A 15,591-nucleotide genomic window follows, 5' to 3' on the forward strand; every position below is an offset into this window, starting at 1 on the left:
TCCTTCTGCTGCTCCACAAATCCCACTCCCTTCTGCCACTGATGACATTCCCTAGTAGGGTCATGAAAAGTCTGCGAGAAAATCCCCAAGCTTAGAGACCTCCCCAAGGGACCCTCCCCCAGTTCAACTCCGAGCTGAAAAACATTCTCTTCTATATATTTCTTGTCCCTCCTGGGAAGAAAAGGGAGATATACATTATTTTTATATAAAAAAGGAACACATTAAAAAGCAAAATCCTTTTCTTTCCTAACTTCAGCTCATTTACAGCCCCTCAGGGATTCTCTAAAGAGTGGAAAAGTCCTGAGAGGGGAGAGACATGGTGTGTGTGTGTGTTTGTGTGTGAATATCTTCAACCCACTGCCCACAGAGGCTATTTTGGCAAGATTAGCAAATATTTACTTTTTTTTTTTTTGCAAAGGAATAGAAAGGCAAAGATTTAAATAAGTTGATTTGGGATTTTCTAACGCCCACTCCACCCCTCCCAAAGCCACACAAATGTCACCCAAAATAATCTCGGTGTTTGTGTCTCCAGGTGTATGTGTGTGGGGGGGGGGGGGTGGTGGAAGTGTATGAAAAAAATGTGTGTGTGCATTTTTTTGTGTGTTCCTCCCCTCCTTAACCACAACGAACTGGAAATCAACCCAGGTCAGCAATCGTGGGGCCAACTTCTGCAAAATCGTGTCCTAACCATTTAAGAACAGCTCCTCTCCTGCACTCCCCCCCTCTAAAAAAGTAAAAAAAGAATCATCAGCCCACTTTCACTTTCTGCACGCTCTCATTAACCAACAACATGCCCCCCCCCCTCCGAGACTTTCAAGTGCCTCCCGTCGGCTTCCCGTGGCTTTCCCAGTGACTCGGATGGCAGCCAGCATCAAACGCGGGGCACGAACAAGAGAACCAAAATAGACTAACTAGAAATCTCAGTTCCTCAGTTTGTGTGAAAGAAATGTAGGGAAGAGGGAAGAAGGTCTCTGTCAAAAGGTTGTGTGTGTGTGTGTGTGTGTGTGTGTAGGAATTTTTTAAAAAATCACTGCTTTCTCAACTTACAACCATCCGTTTCGTGAATGTTCGACGTTGCAACAGCGCTGAAACAAGAAGTTGATGGGTGTTTTTTTTTTTAAAAAAAAATACTTAATGACCATTTCAGGCCACGTGATCAGAATTCTGGCGCTCGGCAACTGACTCGTATTTATGACGGTCCTCCCAGGGGTGGGTGGGGGGTCACGTGATCCCCATTTGCGGCCAAAGTCAGTGGGGAAGCTGGGTTCGCTTAACAATGGCAGGAATTGCCTTTACTACGGCAGGCAGGAAGGTTGCAAAATGAGGCAGCGCTCACTGAACAAGCGTCTCACTTAGCGGTGGATATTTTGGGCTCCGTTGTGGTCGTAAGACGAGGACTCTCCCCTGTGTCTGATCTTCCTCCTTCTCATCCTAGGATGCATTTACCCCATTGGACCGAGGTTCTCCTCAGCAGATGTGAGAATGACGGAAACCTCAGTTCTGGATGAACTTTCCAAATCATTAATTTTTATTAATTTTTTACAACCAGCAGCCTCTGCCCTCTGTGTCTTTGCTGGATGGGCCAGAAACAGCCTTAAAATAGAATTTCCCCGGTGCGTCCATCCACAGGAAGCTCCGATAGAAAGTCATAGGAGTGAAGGGACCTTAGAGGTCTTCTAGTCCAACCCACTTCTTGTCCTTTTGGCTGTTTTGTGGCAGTGAAGTCAATGGCTACAGCTGGATGTCCAGAAAATTAGAGGGGGGGGGGGAAAATTAAAAATTCTAACAGGAGACAGGGGTAGAGGGAGTCCTCAGTTTACGACCATTCATTTAGTGACTACCTGAAGTTACAACGGCGCTGAAACAAGGGACTGATGAACTTTTTCCACACTTACGACCATTGCAACATCCTTGCGATCACATGGCCAAAATTCAGATGCTTGGCGGCTGATTCATACTTATGACGGTTGCAGTGTCCTGGGGGGGTGGTCACTTGATTCCCTTTTTACGACCTTCTGACAAATAAAAGCCTAATTCACTTAACAGCAATGTGATTAACTTGACAACTGCAGTGATTCACTTAACCACATTGTCAAGAAAGGTCGTAAAACGGATCAAAACTCTCTCACTGCCACTTAGCAATGGAGTTTTGGGGATAAAGCTAAAACAGGACTTGCTTTTTCTCTACTAACGCAGGTCACCAAATCATGGGGGTGGGGATGGGGGAATCAGAGTTTGTCCTTCCCTCCAACAATGTATGTATGTTTCTATTTTATTAGAGAGAAAGAATATCTACATTTATGGGTGGCAGGAAAAAGTCTCATTAACTCCCCACCACCACAGGAAACAAAACAAAAAAATAATAATCACATTTGCTCTTGATGATGAGAGAAAACAGTTTTAGAAAAAGTTAGCTTTTTATAATTATGGTCTAGGAGATATATAGGCTAATAGAAAAAAAAAACTAATTTTTCCCCCCTGTAATTATAAGGAGGTAATTATAAAGTTGTAATTTCTCAGGAGGAATTCGGCTTGTTTTAATTCTTTCTTTTAGCTTTTTGCTGCTTCTTGTTAGCTGTGACCCTATTCGTTTGCATTAATTTTATACGTTCTTTGTTAAAAAAAAAAATTAAAGTCAAAACGTATGCCAGAATTGTGTATATGGTTTCCCCTTCCACCCTTTTTAAAATATATATATATATTATTCACACTGTTTCTAGTCTACCATCCTAGGAACTGCTCCCTAACATTAGAACAAGATAGTAAAAAATGTATTAAATAATAATCCAGCCACGATAGAAGAATGCGTGTAAATAATAAACCAATATTCATGCTCTGTATTTGCTCTGTCTTAACCGATTTCTTCTGGCTTGCTGAGTTTAGTAAAGAAACTCACCAGTTCATTAACTAAAGATTTCCTTTTTCCCAACTCGTGAAAAGCACAAAATATTTTCTGTGCATCAGCGACCAAACACAACATTGTCACTTATTAAAAAAAAAGCACTTCGCGGGGCATTGAAATTGGACTTTAAAATAGCTAAATCCAGTTCGGCAGATCAGCAAAAACACACCCATCTTTGTGTTAGAGAGGGAGAAAAACATTTGTTGCATTTGTTTCGTGCCGACCATCCATAAAACTTGGCACCAGCTTTTTAAAAAGGACATCGCAATGGGGGTCCTCGGGTTACGACCACAACTGAGCCCAAAATTTCCGTTGCTGAGCGAGACAGTTAAATGAGATTTCGCCCCATGTACAACTTGTTAAGTGAACCACTGCAGTTGTTAAGTTAGTCACACGGTCGTTAAGCAAATCCGGCTCCTCCCCACTGACTTTGCTGGTCAGAAGGTCGTAAAAAGGGATCCCGTGACCTTGGGACTCTGCGACCGTCATAAATATGAGTCACTTGCCGACTGTTTGAAATATGAGGACGGGACTATTACGGCGATGCTGCAACAGTGGGAAGTTTGAAAAATGGTTGCAATACATTTCTTTTCAGTGCCGTTGTAACTTCGAACCGTCACTAAACGGATGGTTATAAAGCGAGGATTACCTGTATTGTTTTCGGGTTACAAAGACGAAAACTTTTTCCTGCTTTGGCTTCCCGGCAAAGCAAGCGAGAAAGGAAAGCGAACTGCATTTCTGGCGCAGGGTTAAATTCTTAATTTCTTTCCCCTGCATTGAATTACAGGAGATAGCAAATTGGGTAACATTAGCCGAGTTTGCAAATTGTTCATGTATTGTGCATTCCCCCCCGCCCCCCCCCCCCAATTCAGACAAACAGCTTGCAGGGAAAGGAATTAGCAGCTGTTTTCGGCGATAAATCTCACTTGGAGCTCACATCGAGGGGCTTTTAAAGGCTGATCCATCATGCACCTTGGAAGATTTTGGAGTGTTTCCAAATGAGTAATTCTCCCTTTATGCACTTATTGGAAATGAGCATTCCTTAAGCATAGACAGGTTTGTGGCATGATTAATAGATGTTATAATGAACAGCACTTTCCCCTTCTTTTTTTTTTAGCAGGTGCAACCGAGTTAGGGCATTCTCCAATTAAATGTTTTGGGGATGACTCTATCAAAAAGAGAAAGAAAGAGAGAGAGAGAGAGAAGGAAAAAAGGAAAGAGAGAAAGAAAGATTGATGATAGACAGACAGACAGACAGACATAGATATAGATATAGTTATAGATATAGATATAGATATAGATATAGATATAGATATAGATATAGATATAGATATAGATATAGATATAGATATAGATATAGATATATAGATATAGATATAGATATAGATATAGATATAGATATAGATATAGATATAGATATAGATATAGATATAGATATAGATATAGATATAGATATAGATATAGATATAGATATAGATATAGATATAGATATAGATATAGATATAGATATAGATATAGATATAGATATAGATATAGATATAGATATAGATATAGATGATATAGATATAGATATAGATATAGATATAGATATAGATATAGATATAGATATAGATATAGATATAGATATAGATATAGATATAGATATAGATATAGATATAGATATAGATATAGATATAGATAGATATAGACATAGACATAGACATAGACATAGACATAGACATAGACATAGATTAGATATAGATATAGATATAGAGATAGAGATAGAGATAGAGATAGAGATAGAGAGAGATAGAGATAGAGATAGAGATAGAGAGATAGAGATAGAGATAGAGATAGAGATAGAGATAGAGATAGAGATAGAGATAGAGATAGAGATAGAGATAGAGATAGAGTTATAGTTATAGTTATAGTTATAGTTATAGTTATAGTTATAGTTATAGTTATAGTTATAGATATAGTTATAGATATACATATAGATATAGATATAGATAGGGAGGGAGGGAGGGAGAGAGACAGACAGATGAAAGAGGGAGGGAGGGAGGGAGGGAGGGAGGGATAGAAGGAAGGAAGGAAGGAAGGAAGGAAGGAAGGAAGGAAGGAAGGAAGGAAGGAAGGAAGGAAGGAAGGAAGGAAGGAAGAGGGGCTTGGGAATTCTGGGTGTTTAAGTCCCCCCACCTTCCAGCTCCCAAGTCTGGGAAACCCTGATCTAAGCCAAGAACCTTGCATTGATGTGTGTGTGTGTGTGTTTGTGTGTGTGTGTGTGTGTGTGTGTGTGTATGTGTGTGTGTGTGTGTGTGTGTGTGTGTGTGTATGTGTGTGTGTGTAAAATCTTCCCTGTTCTCAAATCTTGATCCTCCCTGACGTTCTCTCTAACCCGTCACAGGCTGGGAATGTCATGCCGGAGCCCAGGCCATGGGTCACCCCTAGTGGCCTCAGGGGAGCCCGCACTGGCAGGAGAAAAAAGGGGGCAAATCACGAAGCAGGATCAGGCCGTAAAGATCAGCCGAGCATATTTTAGATAAAAAAACGAGAGTGTTGATCACGGCTGTCAAACAAGGAGGGTGTGAGAGAGAAACCAGATTAGACATCCTGTAAACCACAAAAGATCCATTTTTGATCCTTTCCCAGGCTCTCTTTGGGGCCGTTGCTAGCCTGGCTCCTCCAAATCTACACAGATGTCTTGACTTGTGACCGTTACTCCCACTTACGGCGGTGGCAGCATCCCCACATTCACGTGATCGAAATTCACTTGGCAACTGACTCGTATTTATGACGGTTGCAGTGTCCCGAGGTTACTTTTGCGACCTATTGACAAGGTCAGCCAGCTTCACTTAAGGACCTTGTAACTCACTTAACAACTCCAGTGATTCACTTAACAACTTTGACAGCAAATGTCATAAAATGGGGCAAAACTCACTTAACAAATGTCTCACTTAATGACATAAATTTTGGGCTGAATCGTGGTCGTAACTTGAGGACTACCTGTGTCTTGATTTATAAATTCAGCACTGGGGTTTCCCCCCCTCCCTGTCTCTATTCCTATTTAGCGGCCAAACATTCAGAAAAAGCTGCAGTCCTCAATTTAGGACCATTAATTTAGCGACTGTGCACAGTTGCAACAACAATGAAAGAAAGTGATTTTTTGACTAGTCCTCATAGTTATGACCATTGCAGCATCATGAGGACAATCCCTTGTCTGAAGTGGTATAGGATCTTGAGCAGGGGGATGGACTAGAAGACCTCCAAGGTCCCTTCCAGCTCTATTCCGATCAAAATTTGGGAGCTCGGCAATTGGTGTGTACGTACGACGGCTGGGGTCACGTGATCCTAATTTACGACCTTCCCAGCTGCCTTCCGATGAGCAGAGTCAAGGAGGGGAACCAGATTCACTTAACGACCACACGATTCACTTAACGACCACCGTGATTTGTTTAACAACCGTGCCAAGCGAAGGATGCAAAAATCAGGCCACGCTCATTTAACAACCCACTTCGCTTCGTCGATGGAAATTCAGGCCCCAATTGGGGTCGTAAGTCGAGGACTCCCTGCATTCCTGGGCTAAACAATGCAAAAATGTTTCCTGGCAGACGTAAACAGATAAAAATCTGCCTTAATATGGAACAGTTTCTTATGCTTTTAGATTTTTCAAGTTGGCAAAGAGTCCCCCTAAATTCCATAATATCCGTATCCATTTCCCCCATCCACGGCCTCCGTAATTAACCCCAAATATGTATTTAGTTAAGCAGGAGTCTGGCCTCCTACGTTAAACTGCTCGAAAAAGTTTGAACGGACATCCAGGTGAATTTGGCTTTATTTTATTTTGTTTTCATTTTTGGAAGGGGTGTCTGGGGGGGGGGGGGGGCGGGAGACACTTGGCTGACTTCGGAGGCCGGTTCCAAGTTTTCGCCTGATTTTTCGCTGGCTTTGCAAAAATCCCTCCTGCCTATTTTAGATTTTTTAAAAATCCGTGCAGCCAAGAACATGACTTTTGTACAGCTTCTATTTTGGGACGTTTCTCCTCCAGGGATCAAGGGAGGAATTTGCAAAATTTCAGATATTCCCGAGTTGGGACGCTGGACGGGGGCCAATCTGCTTTTGGAAATTATTTTCAGAAATACCTACCTACCCAAAACGGCCAATGCCAAGCCTCCGAGCGATAACGGACTGTTGGATCACAAGAAGTCCTCTATTTACAACCATTCATTAAGTGACTTTTCAAAGTTATAGCAGCATTGGGGAAAAAAGGGGGGAAATGACAACCAATCCTCGCACTTACAACTGCCGTAAGGTCCCATGGTCAAAATTTGGACACTTCGGATGTATTTATAGTGGTGAGTGTGTCCTGTGCTCACACACAGTTAGTCCTTCACTTATGACCACAACTGAGCTCAAAATTTATGTTGCTAAATGAGTAACAGCTGCCATGTGGGTTTTGCTCCATTTTACCTTGTCCCAGTTGTTAAGCGAATTACTTCAGTTGTTAAGTGAGTAACATGGTTGTTAAGTGAATCAGGCTTCATCACAAGAGCGGATCGTGTCACCCTGGGACACTACAACCGTCATAAATACGAGACAGTTGCCTAGTGTCTGAATCTTGATCACGTAACTACGGGGAGGTTGCAATGGTCGTAAGTGTGAAAAACAGTCACAAGTCCCCCCTTTTCAGTGCTGATGTAACTTCAAACGGTTGCTAAATGGACTGTTGTAAGTTGAGGACTTCCTGTATCATCACTTGTGATCTCCCTGTCTGGCTTCCAACAAGCAAAGTCAACGAAGGAAGCCTGGTTCACTTAATGACCACTTAACTGCAATGATTCACTTAACAACCCCAGCCAAAACGAGGTCGTACATTACTTAAGACCAGTAAGTATTTTATCACCTCTGTTGGCCACGGTTGCTAAGTGAATCATTGCAGCCCTATATTTCAGTGCTGTCGTAACTTCAAACGGTCGCTAAACGAATCGTTGTAAGCCGAGGACAACCTGCGTGTCTGTTCGTCAACCGAGACGCACGTACTTTAATAACCCGAACACGTCTTAAAAATTGTAAATCGCAGCCACCTTAAGTCCCGCGGAGGAAGCAGGTGATGGCACCGCAATTATCTCTCTTTATTTTCTCCTTGCAAATAATTCCTAGAAATCCTTTGAAGAGGCTGGTTTGACATGAGTCACCTGCTTCTTCCAAAGATCTGTCTAAATATGGAAAGCGTGGGAAGAATTGTGATGTGACGGGAGCCTGGGCTGCCTCCCTCTTCGCCCTCTGAAATCCCCGGGTAGGAACTGGATGGGCTTCTAAAACCGAAGGATTCACGGCGGGCAAAGCACGAATAAATGGGAGGAAGAAATAATCAGAATAAAGCCATTTTTACAGCTAGGAAAAGTTCTAGTGAGTTCTAGCCCCGCCTTAGGCGCAAAAGCTGGCTGGGTTTCTTTGGGCCAGGAAGAAAACCAACTAGGTGACTTTGGGCCTGTCACCAGGAGACGGTGAGTTCTAGTCCCGCCTTAGGCACGAAAGATAATTGGTTGATTTTGGGCCAATCACCAGGGGACAGGGAGTTCTAGTCCTGCCTTAGGAAGAAAACCAACTGGGTGACTTTGGGCCAGTCACCAGGAGACAATGAGTTCTAGTCCCACCTGAAGGGCGAAAGCTGGCTGAGTGACTTTGGGCCAATCACCAGGAGACGGTGAGTTCTAGTCCCGCCTTAGGCACGAAAGATAGTTGGTTGATTTTGGGCCAATCACCAGGGGACAGGGAGTTCTAGTCCTGCCTTAGGAAGAAAACCAACTGGGTGACTTTGGGCCAGTCACCAGGAGACGGTGAGTTCTAGTCCCGCCTTAGGCACGAAAGATGGTTGGTTGATTTTGGGCCAATCACCAGGGGACAGGGAGTTCTAGTCCTGCTTTAGGAAGAAAACCAACTGGGTGACTTTGGGCCTGTCACCAGGAGACAATGAGTTCTAGTCCCACCTGAGGGGCAAAAGCTGACTGAGTGACTTTGGGCCAATCACCAGGAGACGGTGAGTTCTAGTCACGCCTTAGGCATCAAAGCTGGCTGGGCGGCTTTGGGCCAGTTGACATAACAGAAAAGCAGAGTTGGAAGGGACCTCAGAGGGCATCTAGTCCATCCCGCTGCTCAGGCAGGAGACCTTCCACCATTTCAGACAAGCGACTGTCCAGACTCTTCTTAAAAACTCCCAGGGATGGAGGAGCACCCACAATTTCTGGTGGCACGCAGTTCCACTGGTTCAATTGTCCTTACTGTGAAGGAAGTTTCTCCTTAATCGCAGCCTGCTTCTCTCCTTGATGAGTTTCCATCCTTCGCTTCTCCTTCTCCTGCCTTCAGATGCTTTGGAAAATACGTTTACGGACATCCACATTAAACAGAACAGCAATTTTATGCCTTTTTGAACAGCAAAATCACAATTGTTGCCCGGAGCAAAAGGACATGAAAATTAGGATGGGCGTTGCCTGCAGTTTACAATATTCAGATAAAGAGACAAAAGCTGCTCTCTCTTTTGCTTTTTATTATTATTTTTCCTTCTGAGTGTAATTTCACTTGAAGTTCACGAATGCAAATATTAAAACAACAACAGCAGCAACAACAACAATACAGGTAGTCCTTGACTTCCGTCCATTCATTTAGGGACCGTTCAACATTAAAACGGCACTGGAAAAAAAAAGTCACAGCACCAGTTTTTCACACTTACGACCATTGCAGCATCCCTGTGGTCATGTGACCAAAATCGGGATGCTTGGAACAACCGACTCGTATTTATGACGGTTGCAGTGTCCCGGAGTCACGTGACACCCCCCCCCTTTGGCGACCTCCTGATAAGAAACCCACGGAGAAGTCGGATTCACTTAACGACCGTGTGACAACCGTAGGGATTCACTACAACGTGGTGGCAAGAAATGTTGTCAAAGCGGGGGGGGGGATTTATTTAGCCCCCTGCTTTGTTTAGCCACAAAAATTTTGTGCTCAGTTGTGGTCATAAGACGAGGACTACAGGTAAGACCTTGCATTGACAGTGATTGAAAGAGAAATCTATGTCGACTTGTTCTTTCTTTCTTTCTTTCTTTCTTTCTTTCTTTCTTTCTTTCTTTCTTTCTTTCTTTCTTTCTTTCTTTCTTTCTTTCTTCCTTCCTTCCTTCCTTCCTTTCTTTCTTTCTTTCATCCTTCCTTCTTTCTTTCTTCCTCCCTTCCTTCATGCTTTCTCTTTATTTCTCTCTCTCTCTTTCTTTCTCCTCCTCCTCTTCCTCCTTCCTTCCTTCCATTAATTAATTAATTAATTAATTAATTAATTCATTCATTCATTCATTCATTCATTCATTCATTCATGGATAGAAAAAAAAAAAACAGCTGGAGAAGTATTGTGACTGGACGAACAGATGGCATCCTTCTGCCCAGAGAGATAGATTTGTCACTTGTCACATCCGTCTCTTCGAAAGCTATTTTAGTAACCTTGGAGGCCACTCATGGAGACTTTCCATTCCAGAGATTTCCAGTTTGGAGGCCACCGGCTGGACCAGAAGCTGTTGAGATGACATCTAGCCCACCAAGAGAGGTCAACGTGCCTTGCTCAAATTCAAGTCTCCAAGGCACTTTATGGATAACGCCTGACGTCACCTTCCCATGGCTTCTCTTGATGGCCTACACAACCTCTTCCTTCCCACAACCGCTCAAGAAGGCATGGATCAGGAAGGGAGGAGAAGGACAGAGGTCGGACTCGGTGGGAGGCCCACCACAACCACCCATGGACTTCAGCTTTCAGGAAATGCTTCTGCTTGGTTTTCCAGCCAGCCAAGCTTTGTAGAAGGACGGTCCTTCTGTTTTTCCAAGCAACAGAGTCCATCATGCCTTGGGGGTTGATTTTGGGGTCTTCTTGACAAGCCCCCAATTGGTTGTTTATTTTTCTGAAGATGGGTTCATCCTCAACAAACATTTGGGCAGAACAAGGCAGGCAGGACCAGCTGCATTCGACCTCTGGACCTTCTGGTTCAGAGGTATCTTTGATTAGGGGCCCATCAACTGCCCAGCAAGTCCCCGAGTCTCTGTCTAGATGACCTTCAGGAGGAAGAGGAGAGGAGAGACAAGGATAATGAGGAGGAAGAGAAGAAGGATAATGAGAAAATAGACATGGGAAGGGGGGGAAGGAAGGAAGGAAGCGAAAGATTGACAGACAGACAGAAAGAAAGGAAGATTGACAGAGACAGACAAACAGGAAAGAAAGAAAGAAAAAAAATGACTGACAGACAGAAAAAAAGATATTGACAGACAAAAAGAAAGAATAAGAAAGATTGACAAAAAAAAAGACAAACAGGAAGGAAGGAAGAAAAGAAAGAAAGAAAACGATTGACAGACAGAAAGAAAAAAGATATTGACTGTCAAAAAGAAAGAATAAGAAAGATTGACACAAACAGAGAAACAGGAAGGAAAGAAGGAAGGAAAGAAAGAGAGAAAGAGAGAGAGAGAGAGAAAGAAAGAAAAAAATTGACAAACAGAAAAAGAGAACAAGAAAAATTAACACAGACAGACAAACAGGAGATAGAGGGAGCGAGAAAGAAGGAAGGAAGGAAGGAAGGAAGAAAGAAAGAAAGAAAGAAAGAAAGAAAGAAAGAAAGAATGAATTGTCCAGAATGGCCTTCTGACTTCTAAAAATCAGACCAATATTCATGAATAGCCACCACCTGAGTTTATGGTCATGAATTCCTAATTTTGATGATATTTCTTCCTTCCAATCATGTAGCAGTTAGACTTATATACCGCTTCATAGGGCTTTCAGCCCTCTCTAAGCAGTTTACAGAGTCAGCATATTGCCCCCAACAACAATCCGGGTCCTCATTTTACCCACCTCGGGAGGATGGAAGGCTGAGTCACCCCTGAGCCGGTGAGATTTGAACAGCCGAACTGCTGAACTGCAGTCAGCTGAAGTAGCCTGCAGTGCTGCATTTAACCACTGCACCTCGGCTCTGTCCAGTTCTTGGACACTTCCTGGACACGTATTGCTTATATATTGTATACAGGTGGTTCTCAGCTTACGGCCACAATTGAGCCCAAAATTTCCATCACTAAATGAGACAGTTCTTAAGGGAGATTTTCCCCATTTTACGACCTTGCTTCCCACAGTTGTTACGCAAATCACTGCCTTGTTAAGTTATTTACATGGTTGTTAAGTGAATCTGGGCTTCCCTGTGGACTTTTGACCATGAGGATGCTGCAATGGTCATGTGAAAAATGGCCCTGTCATTTTTTTAAGTGTCGTCGTAACTTTGAGTGGTCACTAAACAAATGACTGTAAGTTGAGGACTAGCTGTATTTAAAATTTCCCTTTGTTTCTCCTGATTTCTCAACCAAAACATTCTTCAAGGACATTCTTTCCTCTAGTCCTCTGACCCTCTTCTACAGGTAGTCCTCGACTTACGACCATAATGGCTGTGAGTTATGATGGTCATAAAGCAAGACGTTGCATGACTCCAGGGCATTGCAACTGTCGTAAATTCATGCCGGTTTCCAAGCATCTGAATTCTGATCAGGTGACCCTGGGGAAAATGCTGTGACCGTCGTAAGTGGGAGGACCAGCCGTGAAGTGTAATTTACACTTGATTTAATTTACCCTTTTGCAGTTGACTCGTGTTTATGACGGCCGTGTCCCAGGGGTCACGTGATCCCCTTTTGCAACCTTCTGACAAGGAAAGTCAATGGGGGAAGCCCAGATTCACTCAATAACTGTGCGGCTAATTTAGTGACTGCAGTGATTCACTTAGCAACGGTGGAAAGAAAAACGGGGCGAAACCCGCTTAGCGTGAGAAATTTTGGGCCCCAGTTGTGGTCGTAAGTCGAGGACTACCTGCATATAACATAGTAAAGGGGGGTGGGGGCTTTGGGGGCTGCTAAGCCAGGAATCTTTGCAAGGGTGGGTGGGTGGCAGGGAAGATGAGTGACAGGACAATAGGAGGGACACGGTGCTGATTCCTTATTTGTCCCTGCAAAGGCTCCTGAGATGCCTTCAAATATAGACCATGCGGATGTCCAACCTTTAAGCTTATTTTTAGCCCCTTCGGAGGACAACGGACACAAAACACACTCAGGGGTGGTGCGTGGGAGGTGTGAACTTTACCATCAGGGCATCTGCCTGCTGGGCCCATCGCTCCAGAGCTTGGAATATCAGCCCAATGGGGGCCATTGATGGGACAAAGCACCGAGGCCTCTTGGGTGGATGGAGACGGCCCAGAAGGGTTGGGATGGAGGAGGGGGAGGGGGAGATATTTTGGAAGCAGGGGGGTGGGGGGATCGTAGGTCAAGGGCCTTGGGGAAGGGGGGCAGAGCCGAGCATCCCGAAATAACTCAAGAGGTCAAGAGGGGAACATGATGGAGGCTGGCGGAGTTTGTGGGGGGGGGGAGGTGTCGAGTTACTGGAATGCGAGGGTCCCTGGGACAAAGGGAGGAGGGGGAGAGGAATTCGGAGGGTCTGCCAAGAATGCAAAATAGGGGAGAGAGGAGAGGGTCTCTCTTGGGGAATTCTTAAGGGAGGTTTGCTTCTCTTTTCCTGTCCCCCCTCTCCCTCTTCTTTTCTTTCTCTTCTTTCTTTTCTTTCTTTTCTTTCTTTCTTTCTTTCTTTTTCTCTGCCTCTCTGTCAATCTTGCTTGTTCTTTCATTCTTTCTTTTTGTCTTTCTCTCAGTCTTTCTTTCTCTTTCTTTCTGTCTGTGTCAATCTTGCTTGTTCTTTCTTTCTTTATTCCTTTCTTTCTTTCTTATTTTGTCTGTCAATTCTTTCTTTTTGTCTGCCTGTCTGTCAATCTTTCTTATTCTTTCATTCTATCTTTTTGTCTTTCTCTCACTCTTTCTTTCTCTTTCTTTCTGTCTGTCAGTCTTGCTTGTTCTTTCATTCTTTCTTTTTGTCTTTCTTTCACTCTTTCTTTCTTTCTGTCTGTGTCAATCTTGCTTGTTCTTTCTTTATTCCTTTCTTTTTTCTTTGTCAATTGTTTCTTTCTTTCTTTCTTTCTTTCTTTCTTTCTTTCTTTCTGCCTGTCAATCTTTCTTATTCTTTCATTCTATCTTTTTGTCTTTTTCTCATTCTTTCTTTCTTTTTCTTTCTGTCTGTGTCAGTCTTGCTTCTTTCATTCTTTCTTTTTGTCTTTCTCTCACTGTTTCTTTCTCTTTCTTTCTTTCTTTCTGTGTCAATCTTGCTTGTTCTTTCTTTATTCCTTTCTTTTTTTCTTTGTCAATTCTTTCTTTCTTTCTTTCTTTCTTTCTGCCTGTCAATCTTTCTTATTCTTTCATTCTATCTTTTTTTGTCTTTTTCTCATTCTTTCTTTCTTTTTCTTTCTGTGTCAATCTTGCTGTTCTTTCCTTCCTTATTCCTTTCTTATTTTGTCTGTCAATTCTTTCTTTTTGTCTGCCTGCCTGTCTGTCAATCTTGCTTGTTCTTTCTGTCTGTCACTCTTTCTCTCTCTCTCTCTCTCTCTCTTTCTTTATTTCTTTCTTTCTTTTCTTTTCTTTCCTGTTTATCTGTCTGTGTCAATCTTTCTTGTTCTTTCTGCCAAGGTGGCGCAGTGGTTAAATGCAGCACTGCAGGCTGACTGCTAGATCAGCAGTTCAGCGGTTCAAATCTCACCGGCTCAGGGTTGACTCAGCCTTCCATCCTTCCGAGGTGGGTAAAATGAGGACCCGGATTGTTGTTGGGGGCAATATGCTGACTCTGTAAACCGCTTAGAGAGGGCTGAAAGCCCTATGAAGCGGTATATAAAAATCTGCTATTGCTATTGCTATTGCTATTGCCTGTCACCATCTCTTTTTCTGTCTATCTGTTCAATCTTTCTCTTTTCTCTCTCTCTGTCTCTCTCTTTCTTCCTCCCTCCCAATTCCCCAACTCACCTTCTTACCTAGAGTGGGAGAACGGATCTGGCTGGCCATCGCTCTCATTGTGACTTCAGGAAGAAAGGGACAAACCCCGAAGACCCAGAAGAATCGCACAATTTCAGAGAAAACCCAAAACACGAACAGGGCACCTGGGATCCACGTTCCTTGGGATACGACCAATGTTGTGTCATGAAGTCCTTGTTCGTTCTGTGGATTCTCTCTGCGAACCATCCACCATTTCCTCTTTTCTCAGGATTTCTTGGGAAAGAACTTGGAAGCAGAATTTTCCGTCGATAAGCTAAGCTTATCGATAAAGGGAATCCCCCCCCGCTTTTTAGAAATGGCTTCTTCCTTGTTTTTCAGCCAATCACTGCCATTGTTAAGTGAGTAACATGGTCATTAAGTGGATTCGGCTTCTCCATTGCCTTTGCTTGTCAGAAGTTTGCAAAAGGGGACCAGGGACCCCCTTAAATGATCATAATAAATAGGAGTCAGTTGCCAGGCATCCGAATTTTGATCTTGTGACCATGGGGATCTTGTGACTGTTCATAGGTGACTTTTTCAGTGCAAATGGTCGCTAAATAAATTGTTCTAAGTTGAGGACTGTAGGATGTGGTTTAGAATGGACACCCCTTAGGAAAGCCCTATGGAAAAAAATTGAGAGAGGAGTTGCAGTCCTTTGCAAAATGAAGAAGGAAGGGAGGGAGGGAGGGAAGGAAAGAGAAGGAAGGAAGGAAGGAGAAAGAGAAGGGAAAGAAGGGAGGGAGGGAAAGAAAAAGAAGGAAGGAAGGATATACAAAGAAGCAAGGAAAGAAAATAAAGGAAAGTGG

Source organism: Thamnophis sirtalis, unplaced genomic scaffold, assembly GCF_051295495.1.
Source record: "Thamnophis sirtalis isolate CommonGarterSnake01/CBP01778 unplaced genomic scaffold, rThaSir2_p1.2 scaffold_4, whole genome shotgun sequence".
In the NCBI taxonomy this organism is placed as follows: domain Eukaryota; kingdom Metazoa; phylum Chordata; class Lepidosauria; order Squamata; family Natricidae; genus Thamnophis; species Thamnophis sirtalis.